Here is an 8429-nt window from a genome sequence, read left to right as displayed (position 1 = left end):
ATACTAATATAACAAACAATTCTACTAATAAATAATTATTTTTGTATTTTTTTTTAATAATTTTTTATATATATATATATGTTTTTATTAATTTTTTTCCAAATGATGTTCTCAGAGTTCCACAGCAAAAACTGCAACATTCTTCTTTAGCCCTCTACTTCATTCGAAAGCTATTTTACTATGGACTGTCCAAGTTCGTCATTCATTTTTATCTACATATTTTTTTATATTTTTTTTAATTATTATATTTTTTTTTTCTATTTTTTTTTAATATATCTTTTTTATATTTTTTCTTTCTTTTTTTTTTATTATTTTTTTTTTGTTTTTTTATTTTTTTTTATTTTTTTTTTATTTTTTTTTTATTTTTATTTTTTAATTTTTTTTTTATATTTCTTTTCTTTTTTTTTTTTCTTTTCTTTTCTTTTTCTTTTAACATATAACAATTTACAAGAAATACTTACTCTATATTTTACAATTACAATTTAAGCTTAATATCTAAAATATGTTTATACAATAGTCGGTATACCAACTCATTATTTTCTAATGTTAATAAATAATTTAAATTAATGGGATGGTGGACATCAGTCAAAGAATACAGTGAATTTAAAAACATATTAACTTTATTAGAGATAAGAGAACAGGTCAAAATTTTGTGTTGTAGATTGCCCAACTGTCCACAAATACATTGTGGACTATCAGCTATATTAATTTTAAATAAATATGATGGAGTAAGACAGTGGTCAAATCTCATTCTGCATATGGTTCTTATCATATCTTTTGTCGACTCCATTTTAGAAAACCAAGGTTTATCCGTTATATAGTTTCTGATTGATCTGTAGTGGTTTCCTGTATTTACGTTTTCATCAATATACCTTTCTTTCCATTCTTTCTTAATCTCTTTGAATAAATTTGATTCAATATCTTTTGGCGTACAAAGATAATGGGTTAATACTCCTTGTGTCACCGCGTTTTTAGCCAATTCATCTACCTTTTCATTTCCAGTTATTCCACAGTGGCTTTTAACCCATGCCAACTTAACAGACTTTCCTTGTTGCTGAAGTTCTTTAATTTTATTTATGATATATAATTCAATGTAGTTCACTTTTGATTTAGGATTTATAGCACTAATTTTACTAAGAGAACTTTTACTGTCACTAAAAATTATAAACTTTGAATGATTTATATTAGATAAATATTTTAGTGCTTCCATTATCGCTATTAATTCAGCTGTGTATATACTCATAATAGAATTTAGTTTAAACATTTTACTAATTTTATTACTGCTATCCCAATAGGCACATCCCACACCTTCAATATTTTTTGATGCATCTGTATATAGCATACAATAATCTTTGAACATTTGTGAACTGTCGGAGATAAACACTAATTTTCTTAAAGATATAGGCAACTTGCTATAGTCCCTTAAAAAGTATACCTGAACTTGTTCCATACTATTAAAGTCAATATTATAATTTGGGTTTATGTCATATTTATAAAGTTGTTTATCATATATTGTCATTTTTGAATATAAATCTACCATATTTAGAGTTTTCTTTTTTATCCAATATTTTTCTGTCAAGTCTGCTAAAAACAGTTGATGTATTTTGGAAATTAAACTTGCCTTTTTTTCATACAATCTAACTAAAAGGTTGATGCCAAGTTTTTTTCGTCTTATATCCATCGGCATTTCACAGCATTCAACTTGTAGATTATTTATCGGTGTACTTCTTAGGGCTCCTATACACAATCTAAGGGATTTATTAATGATTTTGTCTATTTTATTTAAATGACACTGTGATGCGTCACTGTATAATATTGATCCGTAGTCGAATATAGCTCTTATATTATTTTTAAATAACAACAAAGAAATATTTGGATCTGCTCCCCAACGTAAGTGTGATACGAATCGAAGAAGGTTTATTCCTTTTTCTGTTTTTGTAACTATATTGTCTATATGTTCTTTCCAGAGAAGCTGTCTATCCAGAGTAATACCCAAATATTTAACATAACTTTGTACAGGATAGGATATATTGTTTATTAAGATGTGATTGGGTATTTCTTTTCGTTTTCTTGTAAAAATACATAATTTGGTTTTGGAATCAGATATATTTAGTCCATGTAATTCACTCCATATTTTAATATGTTTGTCTCCTTCTTCAATGGATTTGACTGCATTTTCTATTTTAATGTTTTCTTGATAAATAACTATATCATCTGCAAATTGTAAAATTTTTGTTGAGTTTAAATTTTTTTCTATATCAGAAGTGTAAATTAAATATAACAAAGGGCTTAATATTCCTCCTTGAGGTAAACCACCCATCGCTACTCTTGGACCAAATGTGTTATTATTTACCGATATATAAATTTTTCTACAGTCATACAATTTTATTATTTTTTGACAGAAGCATTCTGGCAGACCTATTTGTATCATTTTGTTATATAGTATATTTAAATTAACGTTGTCGTATGCTGCTTCAACATCTAATAAAAGAGCGATTACTGAAGAATTTTTCGTAAACGCTAAATTTATATCTGTTACCAAATGACTCACAGCTTCCACAGTAGAATGATTTTTTCGAAATCCAAATTGTGTTTGTGATAATTTATTGTTTTTTTCTAGCCAACTTTCGAGCCTAAGTTTTATCATTCTTTCCAGTGTTTTTGTTATGCAGGAGCTCAATGAAATACCTCTATAAGATTCTGCTGAATCAGGATTCCGATTTGTTTTGAGAATAGGAATCACCCGGTACTCTCTCCAGTTATCTGGAATATCTTCTGATAACCATATTTGATTAAAAAAATTTAATAGTGTTTCTTTCCCTTTTTGATGTAAATTGGCCAACATAATATAATGTACATTATCTATACCTGGAGAAGTATTTTTCTTATTCTTAAGGCTTATTTCTAATTCACAGAAACTAAATGGAATTGAAAGTGGATGCATAGAGTTTTTTCTTTCCATTACATTAATTTTTGAAAATATATTATCTGGACATAATTTTCTTAAAAACTCCTCAACCCATTCTCCTTCAGTCACTGGATTTACTTGTGGTTTAAAAATGTTTTGTAATCGTTTGGCTTGATTCCACATATCTTTAATTGGTGTATTTTTGTTTAAAGTTTTACAAAAATTTCTCCATGCATTACGCTTACTCTCTAATACAACTTTTTTGGTTTTCGCTACACATTTATTATAATTTATATAATTTTGTATATTAGACTGTAGTTTAAACTTGCGTAAAGCTAGTTTTTGTTCTTCTATTACCTTTTTACAATTGTCATTCCACCAAGTTTTTCTAAATCGTGGATTAGTCCCTGTTCTCTTCTCCGGTATACATATCTTACAATATTCGTTTAATTTATTTAAAAATTTTTGGTAATTTAAATTATTATCTAATTCCATGAAATTATCAGTGATAGAAGAGAAAAGAGACCAATCCGCTTTATTTATGTTCCATTGGAATTTTGTATTTACACATTCCGCTTTATTAACATTAATATTTGACTTAATAATAATAGCAAAATGATTTGATCCTAATGTCTCGTCCACAACATCCCAATCGAAAAAATGACTAATATTTGCTGAGCATATTGTAAGATCTATTGCAGATTTATTATTGCTATTCGGTCTACGCATCAAAGTTTCTTTACCATTATTTAAAATTACAAGATTACAGTCCTCAATAGCTTCTAACAGATTTTTTCCTATAGTATCTACAGTACTACAACCCCAAACATAATTGTGGCTATTAAAATCACCACCAATTATAAAAGGCTTCTCTAGACTATTAAAAAACTTTTTCCATTCATTTAGAGTGATTTTAAGATTTGGTTTTACGTATATTGAATAAATGTTTAACTTTTTTCCGGAATGAATTTTAATTGATATGCTATTGCACATTATGTCATTAATTTGGTGAAAAGTAGGACTGTTGTAAAATTTTATTAATTTTTTCAAAAGGATGGCTACTCCACCATATCCATCATCTCTATCATTCCTAAAGACATTATAACCAGTAAAGTTAATAAAATTACTTTTTTTTAACCAAGTTTCTGATATTAATCCTATATCTATTTTATTGTCATACAAGAATTTTTCTAAATAACCCTTATTTGTTTTAAATGATCTCGCATTCCATTGAAGAAATGAAACGTTAGCCATCACGAGGTAATAATAATTGTGAAATATTGTTTTTTAATAATTCCAACGTTTTTTTATCTAAATTGTGATTAATTTGATTTAATGTTGCTGAAATAAAGTTTACTATTATTTCTCCTATATTATTTTGATTATCGGTTTGTGTTTGTGTTGTGTTAGAATAAATGGGATTATTAAAATTATAACAAGGCTGACTTTGTATTCTTGGTGTTTGCAAAATTTTTCTGCGTGCTTCCATTGTTTCTTTATCTACACTACTAGAATCAATACTACTTGATCTTTTTCGTTTAGATATTGTATATTTATTTGAAGTATTTTCTTGGTCTTTACTTACTGTTGAATAACATTTTTTATATTTATTATTAGCTTCATAATATGTTATATTTTCATTATTCATAATTTTTTTAATATATTCCTGTTTTTGTCTTTCTGTACAATCTGCTCCCTTGTCAGTAGCGCTGTGTTTTCCTTTGCACAATACACAAAGTAAATTATTCGGATTGGAACAATTAGATTTGTTGTGTTCTTCGCCACATCTTTCACACCTATCTTTTCCTCTACATTGGGCACTTATATGCCCAAATCTCAAACACTTTAAACATTGGATTATTCTGGGTGTATAATTTTCCACCTCGTATATCATTTTTTCTATTATTACATTTTTTGGTATAGACTGACCTTTAAAAGTGACAATTACGGTTCCTGTTTTTACATAATTAGTATTACCATTATCTTGAATCACTTTCCGCATAATTCTTTTTACATGTAATACTTCGAATTTAATTCCAAATCTAGGTTTAATTAATGATAATAAATCATTATCTTCTATCTCTTTATCTACCAATTTTATAACACCTTTCTTTTGAGTAAAAAACGTTGGAATATATGCCTCATACTCTTTGCTTTTAAGAATTTGAGAATCAATTAATTTATTAGCACTAGCAAAATTATTTAGTTCTACCTTGATTTTATTTCTACCAACTACTGTAATTTGTGTGATATTATTTTCAATTTCAGGTACTGCACTTAAAATCAAACGGGCCGTGCCGATCCTCTGTAATCGACCAATGTTACCGTTTTTATTTTCTATGTGTACTATATAAGGTGCATTATCTCCAAATTGATATCTATGTTTTAATCTTAAATTTATTACTTTATTTAAATTTTGCTTACCTGACTTATCTGTTTGATTTAAATTTGTCAAATTTTCATCGTTATTGCAACTAAATTTGTTACTTACCTCAATAGTACTACTTGTTTGGTTTTGTTTGTTTGTTACCTTATTATTTACTCTATTGTTATTTTTATTTAATTCCTCATATTCCATCATCCCATCTCCTTCCATTTCTACATAAAATTTACCTTTATCTGGAGGTTCGGGTGGTATACCTTCCATATTATTTGTTTTCTGAAATTTAACTTCTAGGCGCTAAATTTCACACTTTCTTACAGATCACTGGTTTAGTACTTCTTTATACTACTCGTAATACTCAAAAAGTTAAGAAAAAACCTTAAAAATTAATAATTTTTAGGAGAACTTCTAAATAAACTGCCTTTCAATTTGACAAAATAAATTAGAAAAATAGATATTTTTCTTGGGATAGGATATAAAATTAATGGATACTATTTACAAAACATTTTAGCGGAAATCCATCTGCTACAAAGGAAGGCGAAAAAAAGGAAAGGGCCAGGACGAGAGGGATGGATGACGTAGAAGACGACATGAAAACCATGAACATAAGACATTGGAGAAAAAGTACACAAGAGGAATCCGAATGGAAGGACATAGCCAGACAGGCAAAGACCCATCCAGAGTCATGATGCCAAAAGAAGAAGAAAAACTGGATCATACTGAGGGACCTCTTCAAAAACAAAATACTTCTTTTCTCTATCGTCTTTATAAAACTGCTTTTAAACAACCAAGATTGCAGATTGCTTGCCGGTAAGGTATTCACACTGTCGTGACCTTCACGGCAAATGCTAGGCAAATATTGGGTGCGTTCGGACGACCACAGCGGCTGGACAGCTGAGCTAGCAATAGTTGTCAGACGTCACCGCTGGAAGTCAGCCGCTGAGAGATTTACTAAGCTTTCCCTATCACGGCTGGATACAACCACTCAGCCGATTTCTGCTGACAGTCAGCCGCTATGGTCGTCCGAACGCACCCATTGTTTCGAAAAGAACGTCGCATGCAAAGCCCTTCGCTTGCCGGTGCCTGGCACGCATCGTGTGAATTACATCCCGTTATGTTCATAAGATTTTATGTAAAATGTATCTTGCCGAGCCTATGCCTTGCCTATGCCGAGCACTTGCCTTGCATGATAGTGAGAATCAGCCTTAAAACAAAAGTGAGATATTGAATTCTCTAGGATGCTGGCAGGAATACTAGACAATAGTACTGATAATTTAGATTTTTTGTATCTAAAACTGACCATAGTTTTGAGATTAAATCAAGTTCTCATCAAATCATAGTTTTTAAATCAACTTGCATGCTCGTTATAAATCTTGTTCTTCCTTTTTACATCCCTTAGATTATGATTTTTTTATTTATGATTTTTTTATCTCATCGTTCTTCTGTTATTTTTACAATATATCCTACGCACCATTATTTTATTTTTGAGGTGCTCTCTGTTATATTAGTGACTGTTTCTCTTTCTGAGTTATTCATTTCTAATTTTGGTCCTCAGAGTAAGTTACTCTAATCATTTTTCTCACCATTAATCTTGGGCAACTTTCGAACTGTCTTACTCCATTACTCAGTTCGGTAAAAGTTTTAAAGTTTAGAAAATTGTTAAATGTAAACATCTAGTACAGTCGAACCCGCTTATTAGAGTACCGCTTATAGGAATATCCCGGTTTAAGGAATAGAATTTTGAGGTCCCGAAACATTTTCATTTACTCCTTAAAAAATTTAACCGCTTATAGGAATACGTTTTAGTAAAAGAATATCGCTTTATCGAATAATTTTAAGTTACTAAAAACTTTTTACCTACAATTTTCCACAAATTTATATATTTTCTGGTTTATAGGACCTGTCGATAATATATTTTATTACTTACTTCATTATGGGCACCAATTCTACCTTCCGCCAAATATTTACCGATCATAAAGTAGGTACCTACTTTTTCAATTGTGTAAATATTCTTGTTACTCACTCACCACCCACGTCGTTGTCTGTTTAGATTTTTAGAAACAGTTTTAGAAGTCATAACCGCTTGTAATATAATAACCGCTTTATAATATGTAAGAAGTTTTCTGGAGAGTAAAACCAATGTCAATTTTTTATTTATTATATTTTAGAGCTACAAGTGACTAATATCTTATGTAACAAAACAAATAGTCTCAGATTACCGATTATTTTTCCAGAAAAAAAGTAAGTCTGTTGTATGTATGTTAATAAGAAAATATGTATACCTATATCTACATATTGCATACATTTCATACTTATTTGTGTAGGTATGCATGCACAGATAATGTATGTAGTTTGTTGTTTTAATAAACTAAGTAATAATTACTCTAGGTACTATATTATTGACATAAAACGAAATAAAACCATTTAAATTAATATATACCCTATTCCACGAACATACGCCTGTTTTGGATTACTTCGACAACGAATATTTTACTGTGCAAAATAAGAAGAACGAAAGTAAATTGCAAATTACATTGTTGTTTATTGGAATAATTATTAGCGCCATTTACTTTCGTACTTCTTATGTGCACAGTAAAATATTCGTTGTCCACGTAATCCAAAACAGGCGTATGCTCGTGGAATGGCCCATACATAACGTATGTATGTATATGAACATACAGACTATGTACATGTACATACATAGTATGTACATGTACAAAGTGTGTTGTACTATTAAGACGTATATTCGTTACTTTTATTTCTGCTAACCACTACTGATCGGTTATTAGAATATCCCGGTTATAGGAATATTTTTGCTTGGCACGAAGGCTATTCTAATAAGCGTGTTCGACTGTATTGATGAAATCTGTCCACTCACCAATGTATGATAATTTTAATCTGTTTATCAAACACAAATCACATCTCCCGTACTCATCAACCCTGCGACACCGGCAAATCGAACAAGACGCATATAATGTAGCGCTGTATCTGTCGTGATAACCCCTACGGCATGGCAGGCTAATATAATCGGTTTAGTATTGTGTTATTCCTAGTTCGACAAACTTTGGTTTTCTATCATGCCGATCTGAGGCAAGGATTACATATGCCGCTCGTATTTGCATTAATCTGTTTATGACT

The sequence above is a fragment of the Diabrotica virgifera genome, chromosome 1 (assembly GCF_917563875.1).
Source record: "Diabrotica virgifera virgifera chromosome 1, PGI_DIABVI_V3a".
Classification (NCBI taxonomy): Eukaryota; Metazoa; Arthropoda; class Insecta; order Coleoptera; family Chrysomelidae; genus Diabrotica; species Diabrotica virgifera.
Note: the sequence above shows the minus strand (reverse complement) of the source record.